Source organism: Esox lucius, chromosome 25 (genome assembly GCF_011004845.1).
Source record: "Esox lucius isolate fEsoLuc1 chromosome 25, fEsoLuc1.pri, whole genome shotgun sequence".
In the NCBI taxonomy this organism is placed as follows: domain Eukaryota; kingdom Metazoa; phylum Chordata; class Actinopteri; order Esociformes; family Esocidae; genus Esox; species Esox lucius.
The window spans coordinates 19,478,807-19,495,185 of NC_047593.1; the positions used below are offsets into that span (position 1 = coordinate 19,478,807).

The following is a 16,379-nucleotide window of genomic DNA, read 5'->3' on the forward strand; positions in this document are numbered from 1 at the left end:
ACCACAACAATTCCATTTTTCCAGCCACACACACACACACACACACACACACACATCAGCCACAGTCATTCTGAGCCAGACACACTCTGCTATGGTCTCTGGTTTTAGTCCATCTGACGTCTCTTTTCTAGTTTTCTCTCTTTCTCTCTCTCGTTCCCCCCCCCCCCTCTCTTTTTACTACTTATTTTATCCAGCCCAAGCTTAGTGGCAAGGCACTGGATTGCGTGTGTGTGTGTGTGACACAGGATTGCCAGATCACTTCTCTGTACCGTTACAGGATTGGCTTTCTGCTGGCCATGTTTCAATCATGACCCGTCTGTCCCAAGCCTCTCGCCCCCCCCCCCCCGTCCCGAATGGCAGCCGTTGACTTCGTAGTGCCCTACTTTTCACCAGGCTCCGTGCCGCTAAGGTTAAAGGTAGTGTGCCGGTCTGGGAATATGGTGTCATTTAGAACTCAACTCTAAACTCACAGCGGTACTCTGGGAAGAGGAGGAGTGATTCAGCCTGTATCATTATCCTCCATGGGAGTCCTCTCTCTGATCCGTGGCAAAGGTCCAGTCGCTCCCCATCTATATCCACTCCCCACAGGCCAAAGCGGAAACTGTGTCTGACTCTCCAAAATGGCTGCAGACATAATTCATAACGGCCTCCCTCCCTCTCAAACCAACTCCCCATTGGGGAAGCCAGTGTTTGTAGTGAATAAACTGTCTTTGATTGTTAGATCATTAAACAGCTAGACACTTGAGCTAAGCTGTTGTTGAATCTTTTGTCGTCTGCTGTCATCTCTCACTTTTATCCTGTTTTGCTACCCCCCACCAAGCCTCCACCCTCTCAACTGTGTTTCCCCGAGTTCGTACCGGGGCAGATATTCTGGCACCAGTCCCATCTCTTGGTTTATCTGTGTTCAAGAATTATCTTCTTTCTGTCATCTCTGGGGCAGATGACAACCTAACAAACCTGTCTGTGTGTGTGTGTGTGTGTGTGTGTGTTTGTGTGTGTGTGTGAGAGAAATGGTAATCTACTGTACAACAGTGTAATGAATATTGGACAGAAGCTTTGTCCTCACTGATGTCTTAAACAAGGGAAAGATCAAACCAGAAAGCATCCTTATATTACATAGAGAATTACAACAGATGTCTGGGAAAATTGTTTTCCTTCTTTTTTTTTTACATGACCTCAGAAATAATGAAAAAGAGATCATATTATAACAGATTTTTGTAATGCACAGAATAGGACATTTCATACTGCTTTATACCACGGTTGTCAACAAAATATGCTGATGGCGCACATACTGTTTTTCCTCCAGAAATGACGACTTTTTAGTTATATTTTCATTTTGTTAAGTAAATTCATCCTTTGTTTCTACAAAAAACAAATCTGTGCAAGAATTCACTTCTGGCCAATCGGCGACGAGCGTTCGATCATCCGCCCTGAGCATTTTAAATTATTAAATCTTCACTAAAATCAGGATCTGAACTGATGCTTGGCACAGAAGGTACTGTCATGTGTGTTTTTTTTCAGGATGTGTATCAGAGTGAAAGACAGATGTCTCGCCTCAAGCCTTAACTGACCTGGAAGCAGATCACCATCTGACCGTCCAGCTGTGTTGTGTGTTCTTGTGGATGGCATGTGCTCCTTCACATATGTCAGTGTGGTGAATTTGTCCATGTTTCAGGAGTGTGTATGTGTGTCCGAGATTTGTCTGTGCTAATGTATAAAGCCAGCCCCATACTACTTCGACAAGAGACCTTCTTTGCCTTCCAAATGGCACCTGGATCCATGTACACTGCAGTGCTTCAGTCCAGTCGAACGGAGTGCACTTCACAGTAGGTAGGGTGCAGTTTGGAACACTGCTCTTAACAGAGGAAATGCTGAGGCCGATCTCTTTATTACATTATGTCTGTCATTGGATACCCCCCCTGACACAAGCACGCACACACGCAAGCATCGGCTTGCCCTCTTCACTCTGCTGTCCACTGGGCCACGTAGGCCCCTTGTCAAATGTAGTGCCCCAGATAGGGATTAGCATGTCATTTGGGATGCTTTGGAACTAATTCATACATTTTCTGCTTCTTGCTTGGTTTTTCCTCGGTCTGTCCGCGGTAGTAATTGACTATGATATTTTAACTTAGTGGTAGTTAATACAGTAGTAGGCTGGGAGGTTTGGAACTGCAGCTCAGTTTCCACCTTTTTTGTGGGCAGTGTGCACATTGACTTCTCTGGAGAACCAGGTCTTCCTGTGATAGCCTGTCTCAATAGCAAGACCATGTTAACTGAGTCTGTAAATAGACATGTTTTAATTATGGGTCTGTAACAGTGGTGAGGTATTCTGCAACTATACAATTTTTAAGGTGAGGTAGCATTCCAATTTGCTCTGTCTTTTGGTTGTTTTTCTCATTGTGTCAAATAATTGTCTTGTTTTCTCTGTATCTGTTTTGGTCTAACTGTTTTGCTGTCCTGGGGCTCTCTGGGGTCTGTTTGTGTTTGTGAACAGAGAACCAAAATCAGCTAGCGTAGGAAGCTCTTGTTTAGGTTAATCTCTCTTTAGATAAGAGCTTTGTTATGGAAAGTTAGAGATTCGCTTTTCTTTTAATCAGGTGTGAACTTTTTAAGCTCTTTCCTGTGTTTTGATAATTAGTGAATATAGTCCTAATTCTCTTATGTATGTATTATTTTAGATTTTTTTTTTGTACTATGGGAACCATTTTGTGATTTCTTGCATAGTAAAAGGAAAGAAGAAATCTGGGGTCCTCTTAATATTTATATTTTTTATGGCATTGAAGGCCTTTCCTTGCTTCTCACATCATTCAGTTACCTCTGAAATTGACGTTTAGGTCAAGGTTTTCATGAGGTTTAGTTTGCTCTGGGGCACCCATGCCTACTGTAGGCAGAGTGTTGTGTTTTCATGAGGTTTAGTTTGCTCTGGGGCACCAGTGGCTACTGTAGGCAGAGTGTTGTGTTTTCATGAGGTTTAGTTTGCTCTGGGGCACCAGTGGCTACTGTAGGCAGAGTGTTGTGTTTTCATGAGATTTAGTTTGCTCTGGGGCACCCATGCCTACTGTAGGCAGAGTGTTGTGTTTTCATGAGGTTTAGTTTGCTCTGGGGCACCAGTGCCTACTGTAGGCAGTGTTGTGTTTCTGGATCTGGATATTTTTTGTTTTGCTGAGATTCACTCTCAGGGCCTAGGTCTGAATCTAGAAAAAATACCTAGGAGCTCCTGAGCTTCTGTCCTGTTGGTCCTCTCTCCATCTCTTCTGTTCTTGTCTCTCCTCATCTCTGTGTCTCTCTTATTTTAATTAAACTTTAAAATGTAAGTTATTTTGCAGAGGCTCTTCCAGAGCAGCTTACAGTGGTGCATGAATCCATTCTAATACTGGAGAATCGAATGCCATGCCAACCTTGGTGTTTCCAGCTCCCTCCCTCTCTCTTTCTCCTCGTCTAGTTCTCGACACTCTGTCTGGCTTGGTGTCAATAAACCAATAGAATAACCTTGATGGTTTGAATATCATATTTAACTGAGAGGAAGAACACACACACACACACACACACACACACACACACACACACAAATAAATGCAAACATTCAACCATTGAAACGCATTTGAGTGAAGGGCAGCATGGAGATCTAGTCATTTAAGTGGTGAGTATACAGTACATTATACAGTAATATTTACTATATACTCCAAAGTACGTTATACATTAATATTTACAATAAACTATACAGTACGTTATACAGTAATATATACTATATTCTCTAAAGTACATTATACAGTCATATATTATATATACTATACAGTACATTATACATTCATATACTATAAACTATACCATGCATTATACAGTAATATTTACTATATACAATACAGTACATTATACAGTCATATATATATATACTATATATATTCAATAGTAATATACGATATATATACTATAGAGGAACATTTGACAAATGAACATCCAGTCTTCCCATCCAGGCAGACAAATGAACATCCAGTCTTCCCATCCAGGCAGACAAATGAACATCCAGTCTTCCCATCCAGGCAGACAAATGAACATCCAGTCTTCCCATCCAGGCAGACAAATGAACATCCAGTCTTCCCATCCAGGCAGACAAATGAACATCCAGTCTTCCCATCCAGGCAGACAAATGAACATCCAGTCTTCCCATCCAGGCAGACAAATGAACATCCAGTCTTCCCATCCAGGCAGACAAATGAACATCCAGTCTTCCCATCCAGGCAGACAAATGAACATCCAGTCTTCCCATCCAGGCAGACAAATGAACATCCAGGCTTCCCTCACACCAGGCCGACAGCACCCTGTGACCATATGGCCCCTGGAACCTTTCACACTCTGAATCATTTTGAATCATTTTGTAAGAGCCAAACATCACTCTGAGGCATTAGACAGTCCCCTTAAAGAAAAGCATCAGCTCTGACAGCCGGGGAGGGACAGAGAGAGAAGAGAGATGGGGAGGAAGAGGGAGGGAGGGAGGAAGGGAGGAAAGAGGGTGTGAGGGGGCCTCAATATGTCTGGACTCATCTCTTAACCTACATGTCTGAATTCTCAAAGTGTCTTTGTCTGTGTGTGTGAGGGAGACGGAGAGAGAGGCTGATAAATAGACTGGTGTGATTGAGCCACTATCTGACAGTGACACATACATACATATACACACACACACACACACACACATATGTTAGTGAATTCTGGCACGCTACAGTGGTTTGAACCCGGCGATGATTCAGTCAGGCAACGTCACGTCACATTAGATGATATTCTAAGTCTGTCAGGCCCCACTGCCTTTAACAAGGGGTGAGTGCATGTCTGTTTGTGAGTTTTGCATGTCTTTTTGTGTGTGTGTGTGTGTGTGTGTGTGTGTGTGGGTGTGTCAAGGCATGCAGGTTTGTGTTGGTTAGTGTGTGTATGTGCATGCCTGTTTGTGTGTTCATGCATGCGTGTCTGTGAAAAAAAAATAGTGTGGGCTAAGATGTTGCTCCAGTTGGAATTAAACTAAACCATCTGCACACAAACACACACACACAAACACACACACATACATTTCAAATACTTTTTAAATACACAGATCAAATGTACAGACTAGTGATTGCTAAAATGAAGAAAAGAAAAAATCCAACAATATTACAAAAATCTAAATTTTTAAATCTCTCCTTTGTCTTTCCACTATGTCCTGAGCAGCGCAGCATTAACATGTTCAGTAATGCATCTTCACCACTTTCGCGTTTCAGTTCGCTCCAGAAGTAGACGTTTGAAATCACTTTTGAATCAGACATTGTAGAGGGGAGGACTAATGTCTGGGTGACGTTTTAAACTGAGCCCCGACCGAGGAGAGCTAGAGTAAAGTATTACTTCTGACTGCTTAAGTATCTCAGACGATTCTAACAACCTTCAAAAGTAAATTCTGATGTTTCACGGGCCGTCCTCGATCTTCAGGCTCAACGGCGAATCAAAATATATATGATGATTTACCCACATGGATTCCTCCTAAATAACACTGATAGGCACTTGAGTCCAATGCCTTCAGTTGAGAAAATCACACACACACACACACACACACACACACACAGTGAATCAGGCATTCTGGGTGATAACCCACACAGGAATCAACTGCGCGATGAGAAAGTCGGTTGACGTCCCGTTGTGACAAACTGTGACAAACGAGCCTCTTTGAGAACAAATTCACTCCCAGGATCATTTTTTTTTCCTTTTCGACAACCCCCCTCCCTCCGGCGCCCCCTGTTTCTCCTCGTTTCGGTCTGGTTGTGACAGCCCAGACCCCCCCCCACATACACACACACACACACACACACACACACACACACACACACACAGATGATCTGATCCTTTAGTCAACCTGTCGTGGGCTCATAGCCGACACCCCGGAGGCCTGTCACTTACCAGCTCATCTGTTAATACAATTATGGAGTCCCAAACGGCCCCCTATTATGGCAGAGTCCAAAACGGCCCCCTATTCCTTCCAGTAACAGGGAGTACACTAAACTAGGAGGGGTGGGGTTGGAAGGTTAGGAGGGGTGGGTTTAGTGCGGGTGGGGTTAGGAGGTTAGGAGGGGTGGGGTTAGGAGGGGTTGGGTTAGGAGGGGTTGGGTTAAGAGGTCAGGAGGGGTGGGGTTAGGAGGTTAAGAGGGGTGGGGTTAGGAGGTTAGTAGGGGAGGGGTTAGGAGGGGTGGGGTTAGGAGGTTAAGAGGGGTGGGGTTAGGAGGTTAGTAGGGGAGGGGTTAGGAGGGGTGGGGTTAGGAGGTTAGAGTGGTTTTAATCTACATGTAGGGCCAGTGTGACAATGTAGGCAAATAAGGCCCTCTGGATTGAAGTGTTTGCTGAATGACTTGAATGCAGAGTGTATTTATGGTCGCCAGGGGCTGTTTCAAGTCATACATAGAAGTTTTCCCACCTGGACAAACATCTAATTTAGAAGTACATTACCTGAATGGATAAGTGTGTCCAAACTTTTTACTGGTACTGTAAATCTGCTGTTAACATCTGGCGTGTTTATTCTGAACTGCAACACCAACATACACATCTGTTCCCCAGGGGTTCTGAATTGTCCTTGACCCTTGACCTCCTTCCTGTCCATAATGGCAGTAGAGAGTGATTGACGTTACTTTTAAAGACGTTACTTTCAAAGACACACGGATGCCATCCATCTTCTCCCGCTGACACCACCATCGTGTGTGTGTGTGTGCGCACACATGTGCATGTTTTTATTCTTCCCACACCCAGATGTGCTAATGTAGGATCCACATTACTGTCGTCAAGCGTTATTTACTGTCACGTCCTACGCACACTCACACGCACACGCACACACACGTCTCCCGTGGTCTGTAGTGAAATATGAGGAGCGAATCGAGTCCTCAGCATTTCAAAATTGAATATCTAGATATTCATTCACATTAAATATAGACATTTACGTGAATGTACATTATATATATATATATAAATATATATATGATAAAAATTACAGACTTCTACATGCTTTGTAAGTAGGAAAACCTGCAAAATCGGCAATGTATCAAATACTTGTTCTTCCCACTGTATGTTTGAGTAAAATTAAATTGAATGCTTCTGTTCCTCACTTAAAACGTTCCTTTTCGACTGTTTTGGAAAGGAAAGAAAAAGGTTTCAGTAGTCTCCTAATTTCTTCCTGAGCAGTATATATATAATTTTATATATATATATATATATATACAGTACAGGCCAAATGTTTGGACACACCTTCTCATTCAATGCATTTTCTTTATATTCATGACTATTTACATTGTAGATTCTCACTATGAATGAACACATATGGAACTATGTACTTAACAAAAATGTGAAATAACTGATTCCTCAAAGTAGCCACCCCTTTGCTTTTTTGATAGCGCTGCAAACCCTTGGTGTTCTCTCAATGAGCTTCATGAGGTAGTCACCTGAAATGGTTTTCACTTCACAGGTGTGCCTTGTCAGGGTTAATTAGCGGAATTTTTTCCCTTATTAATGGGGTTGGGACCGTCAGTTGTGTTGTGCAGAAGTCAGGTTGATACACAGCCGACAGCCCTATTGGACAACTGTTAGAATTCATATTATGGCAAGAACCAATCAGCTATGTAAAGAGAAACGAGTGGCCATCATTACTTTAACAAATGAAGGTCAGTCAGTCCGGAAAATTGCGAAAACTTTGAATTTGTTTTGCAGGCGCAAAAACCATCTAGCGCTGCAACGAAACTGGCTCACATGAGGACCGCCCCTGGAAAGGAAGACCAAGAGTCACCTCTGCTGCTGAAAATAAGTTCATCCCAGCCTCAGAAATCGCAGGTTAACAGCAGCTCAGATTAGAGACCAGCTGAATCCCACACAGAGTTCTAGCAGCATCTCTAGAACAACTGTTAAGAGGAGACTGCGCGAATCAGGCCTTCATGGTCAAGTAGCTGCTAGGAAACCACTGCTAAGGAGAGGCAACAAGCAGAAGAGATCTGTTTGGGCCAAGAAACACAAGGAATGGACATTAGACCAGTGGAAATCTGTGCTTTGGTCTGATGAGTCCAAATTTGAGATTGTTGGTTCCAACCGCTGTGTCTTTGTGCGACGCAGAAAAGGTGAACGGATGGATTCTACATGCCTGGTTCCCACCGTGAAGCATGGAGGAGGAGGTGTGGGGGGGTGGGGGTGCTTTGCTGGTGACACAGTTGGGGATTTATTCAAAATTGAAGGCATACTGAACCAGCATGGCTACCACAGCATCCTGCAGCGACATGCCATCCCATCCGGTTTGCATTTAGTTGGACCATCCTTTATTTTTTAACAGGACAATGACCCCAAACACACCTCCAGGCTGTGTAAGGGCTATTTGACCAAGAAGGAGAGTGATGGAGTGCTGCGCCAGATGACCTGGCCTCCACAGTCACCGGACCTGAACCCAATCGAGATGGTTTGGGGTGAGCTGGACCGCAGAGTGAAGGCAAAAGCTAAGCATCTCTGGGAACTCCTGTTCAAGACTGTTGAAAAACCATTTCAGGTGACTACCTCTTGAAGCTCACCAAGAGAATGCCAAGATTGTGCAAAGCAGTAATCAGAGCAAAGGGTTGCTACTTTGAAGAAACTAGAATATAAGACATGTTTTTCAGTTATTTCACTCTTTTTTGTTAAGTACATAATTCCACATGTGTTCATTCATAGTTTTGATGCCTTCAGTGAGAATCTACAATGTAAATAAGTCATAAAAATAAAGAAAACGCATTGAATGAGAAGGTGTGTCCAAACTTTTGGCCTGTACTGTCTATATATATATATATATATATATATATATATATATATATATATATATAGACATAGACATTTACATTCATATCAGTTAAATATATTGATAGGACGTTTACAGCCATATCAATTAAATATATTGATAGGGCATTTACATTCATATCAGTTAAACATATTGACAGGGCATTTACATTCATATCACTTAAATATATTGATAGTACATTTACAGCCATATATCACCTTTAGGATGTCATCCCTCCCATTAACAAGCCACATGAATAATCAGCTGAAAGCACACATACAGTATACACACTCTCTCAGACACACACACACATTGTAAATAATTAAGTTCAGGCCATCAATGTGTAATTGGTTTTTCCCAGGACAAGAATGGCAAATGGACAGGCAGGGAGAGTCATGACACTAAGTAGATATATAGCCTATGTGATCCTGGTTTTACTATACATGTGGGAACCAGATGTCCAGACTATTAACTGACTGTAACACCTCTGAGTGTTGAAAAGCAGACACTGTTAAATGACTGTAACACCTGTGAGTGTTAAATTATAGACACTGTAAACTGAACATAACACTTGTGAGTTTTAAATAAATGACACTTATCATAACACATGTGAGTGTTGAATAACAGCCACTATAAACTGAACATAACACCTGTAAATGTTAACTAGCTGACCCTAAATTACCATAACACCTATGAGTGTTGAATAACAGACACTGTTGCTTGACCATAACAGCTGTGACTGTTGAATAACAGACACTGTTAACTGACTTAAAGAACATGTGTAAATAATATCCCCATTGAAATACTTGCCGTGTGTGTTACTGGTGAATGCATCTGAATGTCAAGCCTCGCTTACATGGAATGAGCGGTTATGTTATCCTCTGATCTGAGAGTGTTTGGGATGCAGTTTCCCATGTTCTCCACCGGATCTGCTCCAAACATACACCTCCGTATTGATCCCGATCAATAGACAGATGCCAGACTCGTAACCCTATTCCTGTGTCAGGCCACAGGGGAGGGTTCATCTAGAGATGGAGGTTTGGAATCCAGGCTCCTGATTGGCCTGACCTTCTGAGTCCACCACAGACTATTGGTCACCAAGATGATTTAGAACTGATGTAACTTTTTACCATGGATGGATTTGGCATGCTACCAAGGCGATTTTAAAACTGGTGTGCCTCCTTTATGGTATTGGCCTCTGGCGCTGTTTTACTTTTTCTTTTCCGTTTTCTTCCTTTCATAAAAAATGTTACCTATGATTTCCATTCAAATGGCTTCATTGGGTTTTGAATCATTTACATTGCCAAAGGTAGTGGGAAAGAAACAAATTGTATTCTCTGTTCACTCTTTCTCTCATTTCATTTCATTTCATTTATTTTATTTATAAAGCACAAATAAACACTACTTCCGTAGACCAATGTGCTGTACAGAGACAACTGCAGATAACAATAAAGAAAATAACACATGATGAATTTAAACAATACATACACAGCACCAGGACAATTTCCTCAACTATTATTTGCATATGCCAGCTCAAATAAAAATGTCTTTAGCCTCACTTTAAAAATGCCAAGGGTTAGTGCAGCTCTGATTTCAACAGGGAGGCTATTCCACAGTTTAGGAGCAGCAATGGAGAAAGCTCGGTCTCCTCTGGTCTTAAGTTTTGTTCTAGGGACCACCAGAAGGCCTTGGTTTGCAGACCTAAGAGCTCTTGGTGGTTGATGAACAGTCAGTAAGTCCTTGAGGTAGGATGGAGCCATCCCATGTAGTGATTTAAAAACTAGTAATAAAACTTTAAAAGTAAAGTCCCTTCATCTCTCCTTTTATTCTCTCTCTCACCCTCCCTCTCCCTCTGTCTCTCCCTTCCTCTGCCTCTCTCTTCGTCCCCCTCTCTCTCCCTCTCTACATCTGTCTGTCCCTGGCCTTGCATACATGTCCTGTGTGTGTTTGTGCGTGTGTGTGTCAGGATGATGGGTGCAGATGCATGAAAGATTCAGTGTATCTCATACTGTCCCTCAACTCAGGGCTCCTCTGGAGGGATCTATATTTTATTAGAGAAGATTCAGACTTACTCTACTGCCAGGCCATGTCATCCCTATATACAGGTGTGTGTGTGTGAATGTGTTTCAAGGTTGGGTGTGTAGGTGTGTGTATTTTCCAGGACTGCATTATCTATTATCTATAGTGCAGCCCACCCACCACCATACTCACACACACACACATACACACACACACACATACACATACACACCTTTTTCCTCCCTGCCGGCTTTAGGACCTTTTTAATGCAACGCTCAATTAGCGTTCAATGAAAGGTTCCACGAACGATCAGTAGGTAATTGCACAAAGACACACACACACACACACACACACACAAACATACACACAGTAATTGTGGCTAACGATGGCTGGCTAAACAGCTAATTAGATCATGGTGACCTCATAAGGTGTTTGTGTGTGTGTGTGTCATTGCCTGCTTGTGTGTGTGTGTGAGAGTATTAAACAAGATAAATAGGTGATTACACCTAGATAATATCTGTGGCAGTGGCAGATCAGATAGTATGGCCTACAGCCAGGATCCTTTTTAAGGAATATTACCGCTGGGTTAGTGCTTTTTGGGATCCTTGGGACCACCATGTTAACCCTTTAACGGACAGGCAGCAGACAGACTGTTCTCCCTGGATTCTGTAGTGCTGTTTGGATAGTCGGGGCAATGCCAGGATCACAGTCGCCTCTGGTCGCTAAATGCTTTTGCACAGATGGGCAGAGTTTGAGTTTGGGCTGCAGGATAGTGCAGCTATTTCCTTTCACAACTCTGAGGTGGTTTGGCCTGGTCTTAATCCGTCTGAATGGCTTCGGTAGCAGTTGGTCACCAGGGAGGTCGGGGTCATCGTCTCTGAAAAACCTGGATGAAGGGGAGGTTACGGGGTATGAAGGGCTGCTTGCAGGGTACGAAGGGCTGCTTGCAGGGTACGAAGGGCGGGTTGCTTGCAGGGTACGAAGGGTTGCTTGCAGGGTACGAAGGGCGGGTTGCCGGGTATGAAGGGCTGCTTGCAGGGTACGAAGGGCGGGTTGCCAGGTGTGAAGGGCGGGTTGCAGCGTACGAAGGGCGGGTTGCCAGGTACGAAGGGCTGCTTGCAGGGTACGAAAGGCGGGTTGCCAGGTATGAAGGGCGGGTTGCAGGGTACGAAGGGCGGGTTGCAGGGTACGAAGGGCTGCTTGCAGGGTACGAAGGGCGGGTTGCCGGGTATGAAGGGCGGGTTGCAGGGTACGAAGGGCGGGTTGCCGGGTACGAAGGGCGGGTTGCCGGGTATGAAGGACGGGTTGCAGGGTACGAAGGGCTGCTTGCAGGGTACGAAGGGCTGCTTGCAGGGTACGAAGGGCGGGTTGCCGGGTATGAAGGGCGGGTTGCAGGGTACGAAGGGCGGGTTGCCGGGTACGAAGGGCGGGTTGCCGGGTACGAAGGGCGGGTTGCCGGGTATGAAGGACGGGTTGCAGGGTACGAAGGGCTGCTTGCAGGGTACGAAGGGCGGGTTGCCGGGTATGAAGGGCGGGTTGCAGGGTACGAAGGGCTGGTTGCCGGGTATGAAGGGCGGGTTGCAGGGTATGAAGGGCGGGTTGCCGGGTATGAAGGGCGGGTTGCAGGGTACGAGCATTGGATGAGGACGGACTCCGAGTCAGGATTAACTTTTTATTTTCAGCACTTCCAACATCCTGGGAGGTGATGTTCTCTAGGTATTTAAATGGCTGGATTGCTCAACTCACAGCTGAGCCCTGAATCTCAACTGAACTTCCACTGTCACGGCTTTGTCTATGTTTGGATGTAGGTCGTTTTTAACCACAGTACGCCACTGGTCGTTGACCTCTCGGTGTTACTGGAATGCATGGCCTGCAGTGCTGACACTGACGGGTTTCATCTGATATCGGAGGTCTAGTGGTTGGTGTAGAGAGTCTAGTGGTTGGTGTAGAGAGTCTAGTGGTTGGTGTAGAGAGTCTAGTGGTTGGTGTAGAGAGTCTAGTGGTTGGTGTAGAGAGTCTAGTGGTTGGTGTAGAGAGTCTAGCGGTTGGTGTAGAGAGTCTAGCGGTTGGTGTAGAGAGTCTAGCGGCTGGTGTAGAGAGTCTAGCGGCTGGTGTAGAGAGTCTAGCGGCTGGTGTAGAGAGTCTAGCGGCTGGTGTAGAGAGTCTAGCGGCTGGTGTAGAGAGTCTAGCGGCTGGTGTAGAGAGTCTAGCGGCTGGTGTAGAGAGTCTAGCGGCTGGTGTAGAGAGTCTAGCGGCTGGTGTAGAGAGTCTTGCGGCTGGTGTAGAGAGTCTAGCGGCTGGTGTAGAGAGTCTAGCGGTTGGTGTAGAGAGTCTAGCGGTTGGTGTAGAGAGTCTAGCGGCTGGTGTAGAGAGTCTAGTGATTGGTGTAGTGAGTGAGCAGATGGTCCTGTTCACCCCATTATGTGGATCTAGCCCTGTGAGTGGGGATGTCATAGTTAATAACACAATCTACGTGTGGAATCTACAGTACTCTTGACGTCACGTCAATTGCTAACAGCAAAGCCTGTGACTTCGACTTGAACTTGAACTTGTTCAGCGACCCCAGACGTTTGTTCTGACTCATCTGTCCATGCAGTGGGATGGCAGTGATTCAGAGGTTTCTGGGCAGCTGCGCCACCCACTGGACATTGTTAAATGCCTCAAAAGTACACCAAGGATTTTCCTGCTTGCTAGTTCAGACTGTAAACCAGATAATAAACATAGTATTAGGATGGTATGAAGACGGTACTGCTGAAGTTTCTCTAAGGTTTATTATTTGGTATTGACACATACAACTGTTAAACACACCAACTCATTAGACTCAGGGAACAGATGTGCAGAAAACACAGTAGACAGATATAGTGACACACCCCATGTGTCATTTTATTTCTTACTAGTGGCCGTGTTTTGAAATGTCTTTTTCCTGTGTTTTCCTGCCGTAGTCTGTTTGGTTTGCCACTGTTGGATTGCCGTCCTAAACGTCTTTAGTCTGTTGCCACTTTGTGTCACTGGAATCACATAATCGTGATCTCCCTGGATCATCTGTACTGACAAACTTATTTACATCTGGGAAATTATCTGTGGTTTTCTCTTGGCAAACGTTCAATCAAAATACTCATTAATGTCTTGTCCCGTTTGGCACATCAGAGAACTCCCTCTGATCTACATTCCTCTCCTGATTTTCCAACCAGTTCTACCTCTGCCAACCCATCCACCTTCTCAGCTACCACTGTCTGACCTCTGGCCTGGCATCGTCTCATCCTCTCCTACGTCCAACACAGACTCGCCCCAATTCATCTTTCCCAGCCCCGAAAACAACTGAACCAGCCTCCTTCCCCCACACCCCAGTCTCAACTGATTGGCGGACTACGTTGTTGTTGTGATGCTACTGCATCTTGTCAACACACTATTTATTGATATCATTCTAGGTGGTGTTTTGTATTGATTTGTTGTTTGAAACCTCTGAGAGCATGTAGATAATTGGTTAGATTAGTCAAATGACTGAGGAACCAAACCCTCTATTTAGGCAGGGAAATGGCTACCCGACCTCAGGGGGCAATCTGAACCAAAAAGGATGGTCGGATGGATAGAATAAATCAAATAAAGAGAGAGAAAGAAGAGCTATTTGTGGTTCATGTTGATGATGCATCATACAGCCCATCACACACACACACACACATAATAGCCTCAAAGACAACATGAATTATACAGATGTGAAGTGGGTGGTTGCAAATGAGAACACACACAATGCCAGATAAGTGTACACACACACACACACCCACACACACACACACTGGGAACAGTATATAATGATGGAAATCTGATCTTGATCAACATCCTTATAGAATGACTTATCTTTAACCAGAAACCATGTGTGCTGTTGTGTGTTGATGTTTTTGTGAGTGTGTGATATACACTGCCAAGTAAAAGACATAAAATGTATTGGTGGGGGCCATATGTACGTTTTTTACTCTACTTGTACATCAATGCCCATGTTATTAGTTTATAGTTCATCAAATACAGCCCTCTTTCCAAAGATGTTGGAACACTGCGTGAAATGCCAATAAAAAGAATGCAATGATGGGCAAATAATTTATCCCTATATTTTATTGAAAATAATACAGAGACAACATATCAAATGTTGAAACTGAGAAATGTGATGTGTGTATGTGTGTGTTTTTGGAAAAATACATACCCATTTTGAATTTGATGCCAGCAAGACTAACAGTGTCTGTCCTTTTGGGACAAGAACCTTTATTTACCACTGTGTTGCATTCATATCAAATCCTCCTAACACTCCATTTTCCCCCAAACCCTCAACTGAACAGACACTGTTAGGAGGGATGGAAAGGACTGGAAGTCCTGAGACAGACAGACGTCAGACAGACAGACCTAAGCAGACAGGCAGACAGACCTAAGCAGGCAGACAGACCTAAGCAGGCAGACAGACCTAAGCAGGCATACATATCTAGGCAGACAGTTGTAGACGTGAAATAGCTGACCTGAATACAGTAGTTACGGGCTTGGTAATTAGTGTAAAGGTTTTGTTGGGTGTGCTACTCTACCTCTGGAGCACATTTAATACATGGATACTGGAGTTTCCACGGGCCGGTTTGGAAGAACACAACAACATTGTTATCCATCTTTCTTTGCCTGCTTCCCAAATGGCACCCTACTCCTTAGTCACTGTCTTTGACCAAGTGAACGTAGTATTAGGAGGTTGTAGTCCAAAGGGCCCTTGGAAGGAGTCAGTTGCTAATTAGGATCTGTCTCTGCCTCACTCACATCAAGGTCTGGGTTTGTTGGTCCTGGTGGTCTTGTTTCTGTGTGTCTGCGTGCAAACATCTCTTCAGTGAATTATCTGGGTTTTCCTGTGATTTGGGGGCGAAAGGGAGAAGTTAATTAGTGTGTATAATTACATTTAGCATGATTTGCTCTGGGAATATATCCTATTCAATTACCAGCTGAGTGCTCTCTCTCTCTCTCTGCATGTTCCTCTCTCTCTGCATCTCTCTCCATCTCTCTCTCTATCTCTCTCTTTCTGTATCTTTCTTTTTGTATCTCTATCTCTCTGTATTTATCTCTGTATCTCTCTCATCGCTCTGTTATCAGTCTCTAGTGTTCTCTATTGTTCCCTTTATCGTGCTCTCTTTCTTTCCATCCAAGCTTTTGTTCTTTCTGTTTTTCTCTTTAACCACCTCATCTCTTTCTGTCTTTCTGTCAGTCCATTCATCTCCTCCCACTTCCCCCCTTTCGCTCTCCTCCCCCTCTTCATATCTCTCCCTCCCTCCCTCCCTCTCTCCATGCCTCCCTTCATCTACTCTCCTGCATTCCCCCCTCTCTCTATGATGCTGTACTGTAATATAGAGGACATGTTGTGAAGTTGAGCTAATAAATAATGCATCAGGTTTTTCTCATTGACACTGAAAACCAGCCATTACAGACACTAAACACACTGAAGACCAGCCATTACAGACACTAAACACACTGAATACCAGCAATTACCGACACTAAACACAATGAATACCAACCATTACAGACTCTAAACACACTGAATACCAGCCATTAT

At 44.1% G+C, this 16,379-nt stretch overlaps 1 protein-coding gene across 26 annotated transcripts in view; it reads left to right on the forward strand.

Annotated features, from left to right (window-relative positions):
• ptprdb (protein tyrosine phosphatase receptor type Db) overlaps window positions 1-16,379 on the forward strand; it is a 153,634-nt gene that overhangs the window by 52,957 nt on the left and 84,298 nt on the right. Inside the window, exon 6 of one of the 26 annotated variants that reach the window (XM_029118137.2) lies at window positions 3,975-4,375. The exons of the other annotated variants lie outside the window; for them this stretch is intronic. The gene's annotated coding sequence lies outside the window, so the exon portion shown is untranslated. The remainder of the gene's footprint in view (window positions 1-3,974; window positions 4,376-16,379) is intronic. 26 annotated transcript variants of the gene reach the window in all.